The 9,637-nt window shown below is 38.8% G+C and overlaps 1 pseudogene; it reads right to left on the bottom strand.

Annotated features, from left to right (window-relative positions):
- Nucleotides 1–274: 274 nt before the first annotated feature.
- Nucleotides 275–9,637, bottom strand: part of LOC129889438 (peroxisomal fatty acid beta-oxidation multifunctional protein AIM1-like) — a 75,213-nt pseudogene continuing 65,850 nt past the window's right edge.

Below are 9,637 nucleotides of genomic sequence, written 5' to 3'. Positions count from 1 at the left end.
AGTTCTCCCTAAACCATCAGTAATCTTTATTATTCCAAACTTGGCTATTTGATAGTTCACGACCTCGTCCGATAAGAGAAAAAATAGTGTGTACACAATCTTATCCAACATTGTCAAATTGAGTACCTTTAGAAATGTGAGACTCATTGCACCAATTTCTTCTTAAACTAATATAACAGTTATATTAATTAGAGAACCCTAAAATTATTGAATGTTATAATGAAACACATCCAAATAGGACTAGATGGATGATAAGAATTCATATTATCAGCCCAATAACGTTGATAACGTTGAAACACATATTATATAATCGTCGTGGAATATTTAAGACCACAATGGTATATGCCCTAAATCTATAGTTGCGCCAATGGTATGCCATTGGTGGCCCTTTCTTCCAAGAATTGTGATGGCTTGAAGAAATTACCATATGATTCTGACCAACATTTCAGTCTTGCATATATGTACTCTGCTCCAATTGAATCTGCCCAATACATAATATCTCCCCTGCAAACACAAAATTTAGAAGCTAATAAGTTAACTAACACGTCAAATTAACGAGAAGTAACAAGTTTGCGATTGGATATAAGATATAGGTATCGTCGTAGGTCCTTGATGTTGCATGAGTGTTAATTCGTGCTCAAAACTCCTCCAACATACTTATCCATTGTGTTTCACACTGACCTATCCATAAAGGAAGAAGTGAAAATGACCTCCTCCTCTTTTTTTTTCTCTTGCAACTTAAGGACCTTTTAGATCACGATCTAAAGATTCCTTTTGAACAAATGGAAAATCTTATGAGAATATTTTGTGTATTTTGTAAGTTACTGCAAATGTTAGACGATAGTCTAAGATTGAACAATATACAAGCGAACATTTGACCTGAGTCTAACGTTGTTCGGAAGGGTAATATATTTGCACAATATTTACCTAAATGGTGGCCTAAAAAGGGACGTTTGCATAAATCAGCCGAGGAAGGCGGCTCTTCTCTTACACTATAGCTTCAAGCTATTATTGATGCATTTGTGCCTGACAAGAATTGATGAAGAGCTCTAATAGTCATATACCTCTCGGAAGGGAATTTCATCCCATGGACAGAAGCAATGTCAAGGTCTGATGCTCTCACAACAACTCCTTCCTCAATAACTCGGCATGCCTCATTAACCACAGGGAAAAACAGCATTTCCACAATTTCTTGGTTCGTCAAAGATATTGTCTGCAATAAACCAAACATGTCAGAGTTCGCAAAACATTACGTAGATAATGATATATTCCATGAGGTCACAACGAAAAAGGATTACAAGAAGAAAAGAAGATAAAAGATACATTCTTTTACCTCTCCCCCCCGGCATAATGCTTGCAAGTCTCCTAGACTCTTCAACTATTTGCAGCACAGAGGGATCGGGTTCAGGGCTCTTTCCCTTCTTATATAAGTAGTAGCCTCTTCCGTCCTTCTTGCCTGCATTTCCAAAATTTAGTTTCCTAAAAAGCAAAAATGACTAAATTTTCTTATCATGACTCATGAGTAAAACTATAGCAACTTTTGATTCTTGTTCATCTAAAATTGATGAATTCCTTGTTATCATTATTATTAAATAAGTAGTAATTTAAATGCGAGAAATAATATATCATCCATGCCTGTACGGCAATTTTCCATCATACGGTGAACTAATGGACACTGGAAAGTGCGATCTGGAAATGCTGCAGCAAACCCCTTGACTGCTGCCAGAAATACTCTATATCCAGACAAGTCGAAAAGCCTGCAAAATTACAATGTCTCATTTTTTAATCCAAACATGAAGTGAAAACATAGGAGGTGTCATTTTACCATCCATTTCTATGTAACTGTTTGATACAGACTTTAAGCACTCACATAATATCAAGATTAATGTTAACAGATCTAAATATTTAGGCCATTTACAGAAGATCATTAGAGAGCACACATCTATAATTTTAAGCCAACACATAAGAAATAGAATAAGGAGAGTAGATTTTACTGGAAAGGTCCAATTCGCATGCCAAATTCACTGATTACTCAATCAACTCTGAAAACATCAACGCCCATATTTGCCAATATCTCAGCTCCTTGCATGACAGCAAAATCGGTGCAGTTTTTCACCACAATAGGAACTTTTTGGATGACCTTAGCAAATTTAAGAACGTCTAGTATTACTTGTTTAGAGGTGTTTTCTGTTTGTACAATTTCCAAGAGCGGCATCACATGAGCAGGGCTGCAGAAGTAGATAAGTCAGGAAATTCAGCACAATACAAGGAATAAAATGTGTCTTGCAGAAACAAACTAAGTTCCTCTTCAATCATTCAACAATATACGCTAATAACCGAACCATGCAGTGAATATAAGACATCTTTACAACATCCAAGTGTGTTTTTTCACCAATAAGTAACTTTTCCAGGTATTCGGAAAAAAAATAATCAATGAAGTCAACTTAAATACCTGAATAAATGTGTGCCCACAATGCGATCCTGAGATTTTGTCCTTGCTCCAATCACATTAAGATCAATGGTTGATGTATTTGACGCGAAGATGCACTGAGGAGGACAGATCCTCTCAATTTCTTCAAAAATTGATTGTTTCAACAATACTTCCTCATTTACCGCCTGGGAGAGAATAAGCAGATGAAGGTTTCCGCAATTGTAAAAGTTATAGGTGATTTTGCACTAGTATGTAGCTTGCAGATATGTTACGTTGAGATGCAGTACAAATACAAAATGGTTACTAATTAAGGGCATTTAGCATAAAAATGCATTGATGCGAAGATAAACATAAAAGTAGTATGGATCCAATGATTAACCTCGATGACCATGTCTACGTCTGTAAATTCTTCATAGTCCACAACACCTTTGAGGAGGGAAAAAGCTTTTTTCATTTTCTCCTCTAACAACTCTCCTCTTTTTACCAGGCTGTGGAGATTCACTGTGGCACAAATTATATGCATCACCAACAGTTTAATGCTCTATTATGGAAGAAATGTAATATTTGATATTAGTCTGTTCTTCTCTCTTAGGGCATGTAACATGTTACGTTCTGTCTCAAGGCTATGCATAGATATCACAGCTCGTAATTCTCATATACAAAGAAGAAACAGAGAAGAGAAATAAAAGCCCCTAAGATGATTCAGGATAAATGAACAAACACAACAACCGAAAATTAATTCTCAACTCGACTAAGTAATGGAGATTTTTGAAGTCCTGATTGAAGCATCCAAAGCCTGAATGACAGAGTGTATTAGTTATCCGTGCTTCGTGAACCCTTCTACTCTTGTTGCACTATTACTATGCAACTTACGTATGTAATTTTGACCGCTCACCTCTCAATTTGTATTCCCTCCAAGGGATACCATAAGGGAAAAAAATACTATGTACACTGCTTTATGTTTTCTGTCATATCCCACCTTGTGAATAAACTTCTAAAGATATTTAGTGCTGATTCATTTTCCATGTTCCTACGTCCTTATATTTTGCACTCAAGTTATTAACAGAAAAACTTCACTTTGCCACAAAAAGTGTCAATTTCTACAACTTATGTGTAATATGAAAAAGACATTCAGAAAGTGGGAAAGGTACCTTCTATTGATTTGAGTGACTTTTGCACATAGTCAAAGTTGATTTCCTTAAGAATGACTTGTATAGAACTGAGTATAAGAGTTGTGGCAATACCAGAGCCCATTAAACCACTACCAATAACAGCAACCTTCTTTATTTTCTGGTGCTTAAGCTTACAGTCGGTAACACCTGGTACCTGCACATAGTTGAAGCTCCAATTGCTTCAAAGGATGACCGGCAACACAACATCTGAAAGTAGTTCACAAATGGGAATGGCTTACAAAAACTAATAACAATTACATTCTAACGGCATTTGTGGGATGAATGATCAAGACGCGTGAAATATATAGTACTTTTCAAGAAGACAAACAAATGTAAATATCTGCAAGAGGTCATTGCACTTTTGGACCTCTAACCTTATAATGCATATACACTTAATCTCCGATGCACTCTCTGAATACAATAAAATTATATAGGAGTTACCCTCTGTAACAATTAATGGAATTAGTTTAGCTAATTAAATAGATTTTCACTTTATCTAACTGCGAAACTGACAGTGCTTATAGATTCTACCTTTGATGTTGCACTTTCAGCAAAATACACATGAAGCAGAGCTTTAGCAGATTTTGAGAGTACTAATTCTCTGAAAACCTTGTCCTCCTACAAATAGAAGCAGTTAACTCGATAACTAACAAACTAAACGATACAGGAAAATCTCAAAAAAAATATTCTAAAACAATCAAACTAACCACAAAAAAAATAGTAGAAATAGAAAAAACAAGGACTCATGTATCAGAAGTGAAACTATTAAGCTATCCTGTAAAAACCAGCTAGGAAACAAATTTATATCAACATGTCGACAGCATACCCCCCTTTTTGTCCCATTTCTACTTCCCTTGCTTGACCAGAACTTAGATTGTGAATGTATAATAAATGAGTTTGCACTAATTAGTTGAAATTTCCACTAAAAAGTTGTATAAACAAAAAAAATATCTTTTTATAATGGTGTAATTGGTTCCCTGTGAACTTCAGAGAGTAGATAAACGATTTTCAGGTGCCTTACTAAGTAGAGGACAATAAAAATGACTAAGCACATAAACCTGAACTTGCATACTCGCTATTAGTTTTTGCATGCTAAGAATGAACTTTATTTTGCATGTTATAAACTTCACCTTCAAAACTCCAGCATATCCTCCAGAAATGATACCCTCTTCAATCACATCAAGGCACGCTTTATAATGGGACATACTTCGAGAAGTCTTCAAAACCTGTTGTCTTTTAACCAAGATAGCATATGACTCATGTATAGGTTCAATTTTATCTGTCCTTTGAAGTGTATTAGTATGGGTTTTCCGCCCTTCTGCAATATCTAATGCCCAGAGTCGAGAAACTGTTAAGAGGTCTTTAGAAGATACCAAATCATCGATAACACCCCACTTCTTCCCTTCTTCAGAGGTAATGATCTTGGATGAATGTCACATGATAATATCTAGTGTTTAGTACAAAGATAGGCGGAAAGTAAAAAGGACAAACACCCAATATATATTTTCGCGTTTAGACAACCTATAAACTCCGTCTAACAAGCTAATTAATGTTACAGAAAAAAGACTTGTAAGAATGAAGTATATCTTTTGCCAATTTCAACATAACTAAATCAGCTTCAATCCACTGATGTTGTATTCATCATTCATTCGGTCATTAAACACGGACTTAAATGCTTAAATTGAAGAAATGCTCATTCTCTAATAGAGAGATGTCCATGCAATTCACTTGTATATGGGAAGCAGGCTTAAGGAACCTCAGTGCATTGAACTAATCAATTAATCAACAGAAAACATCTCTCAATGGATCAATTCATTGGACATGACTTAGCTACTGTCTTCTTCTTTTTAATCATTTTTGAGCCTTTTTAATCAGAGGATAACTGGCATGGAGACGTATACAATAAGAGGAGTTGCCTTCAAGCAGAATGGAACGCATAATATCATTGGAATTTGGTTTACCATTAACATCTCAATGGCCTTTGATGTCCCAACAAGCCGTGGAAGATGCTGAGTGCCTTCAAGCATACGTGTGACTTTATCAACACCAACACTATATCAACAAGCTACACCAATTTAAGCAAACAAGATATGTTTACCTCCACAACCAGGAATAAGTCCAAGCTTCAGTTCAGGTGAACCAAGTTGGGCTCTCGACGTTGCAATTCTAGCACTACACCCCTAAACAAAAAGAACAATAATAAACATATCAGGTTATGTACTGAAAGCTACAAAAGTCCAAAATCATGAAATCGAACTTGAGGCAAAAATAACAAACCATAGCCAATTCTAAGCCCCCACCAAGGGCAAATCCTTGAATAGCAGCAACAGAAGGCTTCTTCCCATCTACAATATAATAAAGTTATTGAGAATAAAATGGGCAGATATGTATGTAGTAGGGGTAAGGAGGGGTAAGTGGGTTAAAGGAGAGTCTAGACTGAGAGTTGGTTCTTGGAACATTGGAACGTTAACGGCCAAATCCATAGAGCTAGTTAAAATTCTAAAGAAGAGAAAGATTAATATAGCTTGTGTCCAAGAGACCAAATGGGTAGGTTCTAAAGCTAGGGAGGTAGACGGGTATAAGCTTTGGTTTTCAGGTAGATCGAAATATAGGAATGGGGTAGGCATTTTAGTAGACAATGATCTAAGGGATCAGGTAGTGGAGGTTAGGAGAGTCAACGATAGGATGATGTCGATTAGGGTGGTCGTTGAAGGGAGCACATTCAACATTATTAGTGCTTATGCACCACAAGCGGGCTTAAGAGAGGAGGATAAGAGGCGCTTCTGGGAGGATTTGGACGAGTTAGTGGGAGGTATACCACCTACTGAGAAACTTTTCGTGGGAGGGGATTTCAATGGGCACATCGGGTCTATTTCAGGAGGGTATGATGATGTGCATGGAGGCTTTGGCTACGGGGTCAGAAATGTAGGAGGCCTTTCACTTTTGGAATTCGCAAGAGCTTTTGGGTTGGTCATAGCCAATTCGAGTTTCCCAAAGAAGGAAGACCACTTGGTAATATTCCATAATTCGGTGGCTAAGACTCAGATAGACTTTTTACTCCTGAGGAAGGTCGATAGAGGTCTGTGCAAAGACTGTAAGGTCATTCCGATAGACAACCTTACAACCTGACATAAGCTTTTGGTGATGGATTTAGGGATCAAGATGATGAGGAATAAGAGGGTCGGGGATGATCGATCTAGGATCAGATGGAGGAGTTTGACCACTGCAAATGCCCTGGAGATGGGAGAGAAGTTGAAGGCCATGGGGGCCTGGGATAGTAATGGGGATGCGACCAGTATGTGGGATAGGACGGCTAGTTGTATTAGGACTGTGGCAAGGGAAGTGTTGGGAGTCTCGACTGGTAGTCGTAGTCGGCATCGAAGAGACTGGTGGTGGAATGGAGAAGTGCAAGAAAAGGTGGAAGCAAAGAAAATGGCGTACGCAAAGTTGATAGATAGCACAAATGAGGTGGAGAAATGGACGAATAGGGAACTTTATAAGATAGCGAGAAAGGAGGCGAAGTCGGCGGTTTCGATGGCAAAAACAACAGCTTTTGAACGCCTTTATGCTGAACTAGAAGAGAAAGGTGGGGATAGAAAATTGTTCAGGCTAGCCAGGGCGCGGGAGAGAAGGGCACGCGATGTGTACCAAGTGAAGTGCATTAAGGACGAGCATGGAAAAGTATTGGTAGATGAGACCCTCATTAAACAGAGATGGCAGTCCTATTTCCATAAACTCTTGAATGAGGAAGGGGACAGAGACTTTGTGTTGGGAGATTTAGAGCATACAGGGAGGCGTTGCGATTTTGAGTATTGCAGGAGTATTAAGGTCGAGGAGGTTAAGAGTGTCGTTCGTAGGATGCACTGGGGAAGAGCAACCAGACCTGACGAGATTCCTGGGAAATTTTGGAAGAGCACGAGCTCGGTAGGTTTGGAGTGGTTGACTAGGTTATTTAATGTCATCTTTAAAACGGCAACGATGCCCGAAGAATGGAGGTCGAGCATAATGATCCCTCTATATAAAAACATAGGGGATATCCAGAGTTGCAACAACTATAGAGGTATTAAGCTACTAAGCCATACTATGAAACTGTGGGAAAGAGTGGTAGAGATGAGGGTGAGGAGAGACGTGTCTATTTCAGAGAACCAGTTTGGATTTATGCCGGGACGCTCAACTACAGAAGCCATCCATCTTATGAGGAGACTGGTGGAGCAGCATAGGGAGAGGAAGAGGGACTTGCATATGGTATTCATCGACCTAGAAAAGGCTTATGATAAAGTCCCAAGAGAAATACTATGGACATGTTTGGAGGCTAAAGGTGTACCTATGGCATACATTAGGGTGATCAAGGACATGTACGAGGGAGCCAAAATCAGGGTAAGGACAGTAGGAGGGGACTCAGAGCACTTCCCAGTGGTGATGGGGTTGCATCAAGGATCAACTCTTAGTCCTTTTTTATTTGCCTTGGTGATAGATGGATTGACGCGACAAATTCAAGGTGCGGTGCCATGGTGTATGCTTTTCGGGGATGACATAGTCCTGATCGATGAGACTCGCCGCGGAGTTAACGCTAAGCTGGAGGATTGGAGACATACCTCGGAGTCTAAAGGGTTTAAGTTGAGTAGGACAAAGACAGAGTACTTAGAGTGCAAGTTCAGTGAGACACCTCAGGAGGTTGGCGTTGAAGTTAGGCTTGGTGCTCAGGCCATCCAAAAGAGAAGTAGTTGCAAGTATCTTGGGTCTATCATGCAAGGCAGTAGGGATATTGACGATGATGTCACACATCGTATTGGGGTAGGGTGGATGAAATGGAGGCTCGCTTCCGGAGTGCTATGTGAAAAGAATGTGCCACCAAAACTTAAGGGCAAGTTCTACAAAGTGGTGGTTAGACCGGCTATGCTGTATGGGGCGGAGTGTTGGCCAGTTAAGACTTCTCATATTCAAAAGATGAAAGTTGCTGAGATGGATGTGTGGGCACACCAGGAGCGACAGGATTAGAAATGAGGCTATTCGGGACAAGGTAGGAGTGGCCTCGGTGGAAGACAAGATGCGGGAAATGCGACTGAGATGGTATGGACATGTGAAGAGGAGAGACACAGATTCCCCAGTACGGAGGTGTGAGAGGCTGGCCATGGATGGTTACAGAAGAGGTAGGGGTAGGCCGAAGAAGTATTGGGGAGAGGTGATTAGACAGGACATGACGCAGTTATAGCTTACGGAGAACATGACCTTAGATAGGAGGGTGTGGAGGACCCACATTAGGGTAGAAGGCTAGTTCATAGTCTCGTTATTCTTCTCTATTCATAGGCGTAGTAGTGCATTACGATCTCTTGCGCTTTAACTTCTGATTTCTGTTATTTCTGTTATTATTTATTACTTTCTATGCTTTGATTACTCAATTTTACCTGTGACGCTTTCATTTATTTATTTAATCGTTATTTGTTATTTGTATTTATTTGTTATCTATTCGTTATTTGTTTGTTTTTTTTCTTATAAAGCTTTTAATTTTCTATTCTTATCTAACATTTTTTTATGCATTTATGCTTTTACTGAGCCGAGAGTCTCCAGGAAATAGCTGTCCTACCTTGGTAGGAGTAAGGTCTACGTACATTCTACCCTCCCCAGACCCCATATTGTGGGATTTCACTAGGTTGTTGTTGTTGTTGTTGTATGATATGTTAAATGTTAAATAATGTTGAGATAGTTAGATGCTGAGCTGGAAGTTAGTTGAAGATTAGTTGCTGAGTTGGAAGTTAGTTACAAATTAGACTTTGAGTTTGTTAGTTTGTTGTAACAGAAATTAGTTACATAGTTAGCTTGAAGAACAAGTTGATAGTGCTCTATATAAGAGCATGTGTAATGCATTGTATACATAGATAGATAATCAATGAAACTCTATTCTCTCTACTGCTGCTTCTTCTCTTCTTCATCATCTTTACTTAGTAGATAATTGGTTGCAGATTGATAGAAGTTAACATGGTATCAGAGCATCGATCACTGTAGCTCAAGCTCAAATGCTAAAGACGTGGTTAGT

Source organism: Solanum dulcamara, chromosome 5, assembly GCF_947179165.1.
Source record: "Solanum dulcamara chromosome 5, daSolDulc1.2, whole genome shotgun sequence".
NCBI lineage: Eukaryota > Viridiplantae > Streptophyta > Magnoliopsida > Solanales > Solanaceae > Solanum > Solanum dulcamara.
This window is presented reverse-complemented; position numbering and strand designations above follow the sequence as displayed.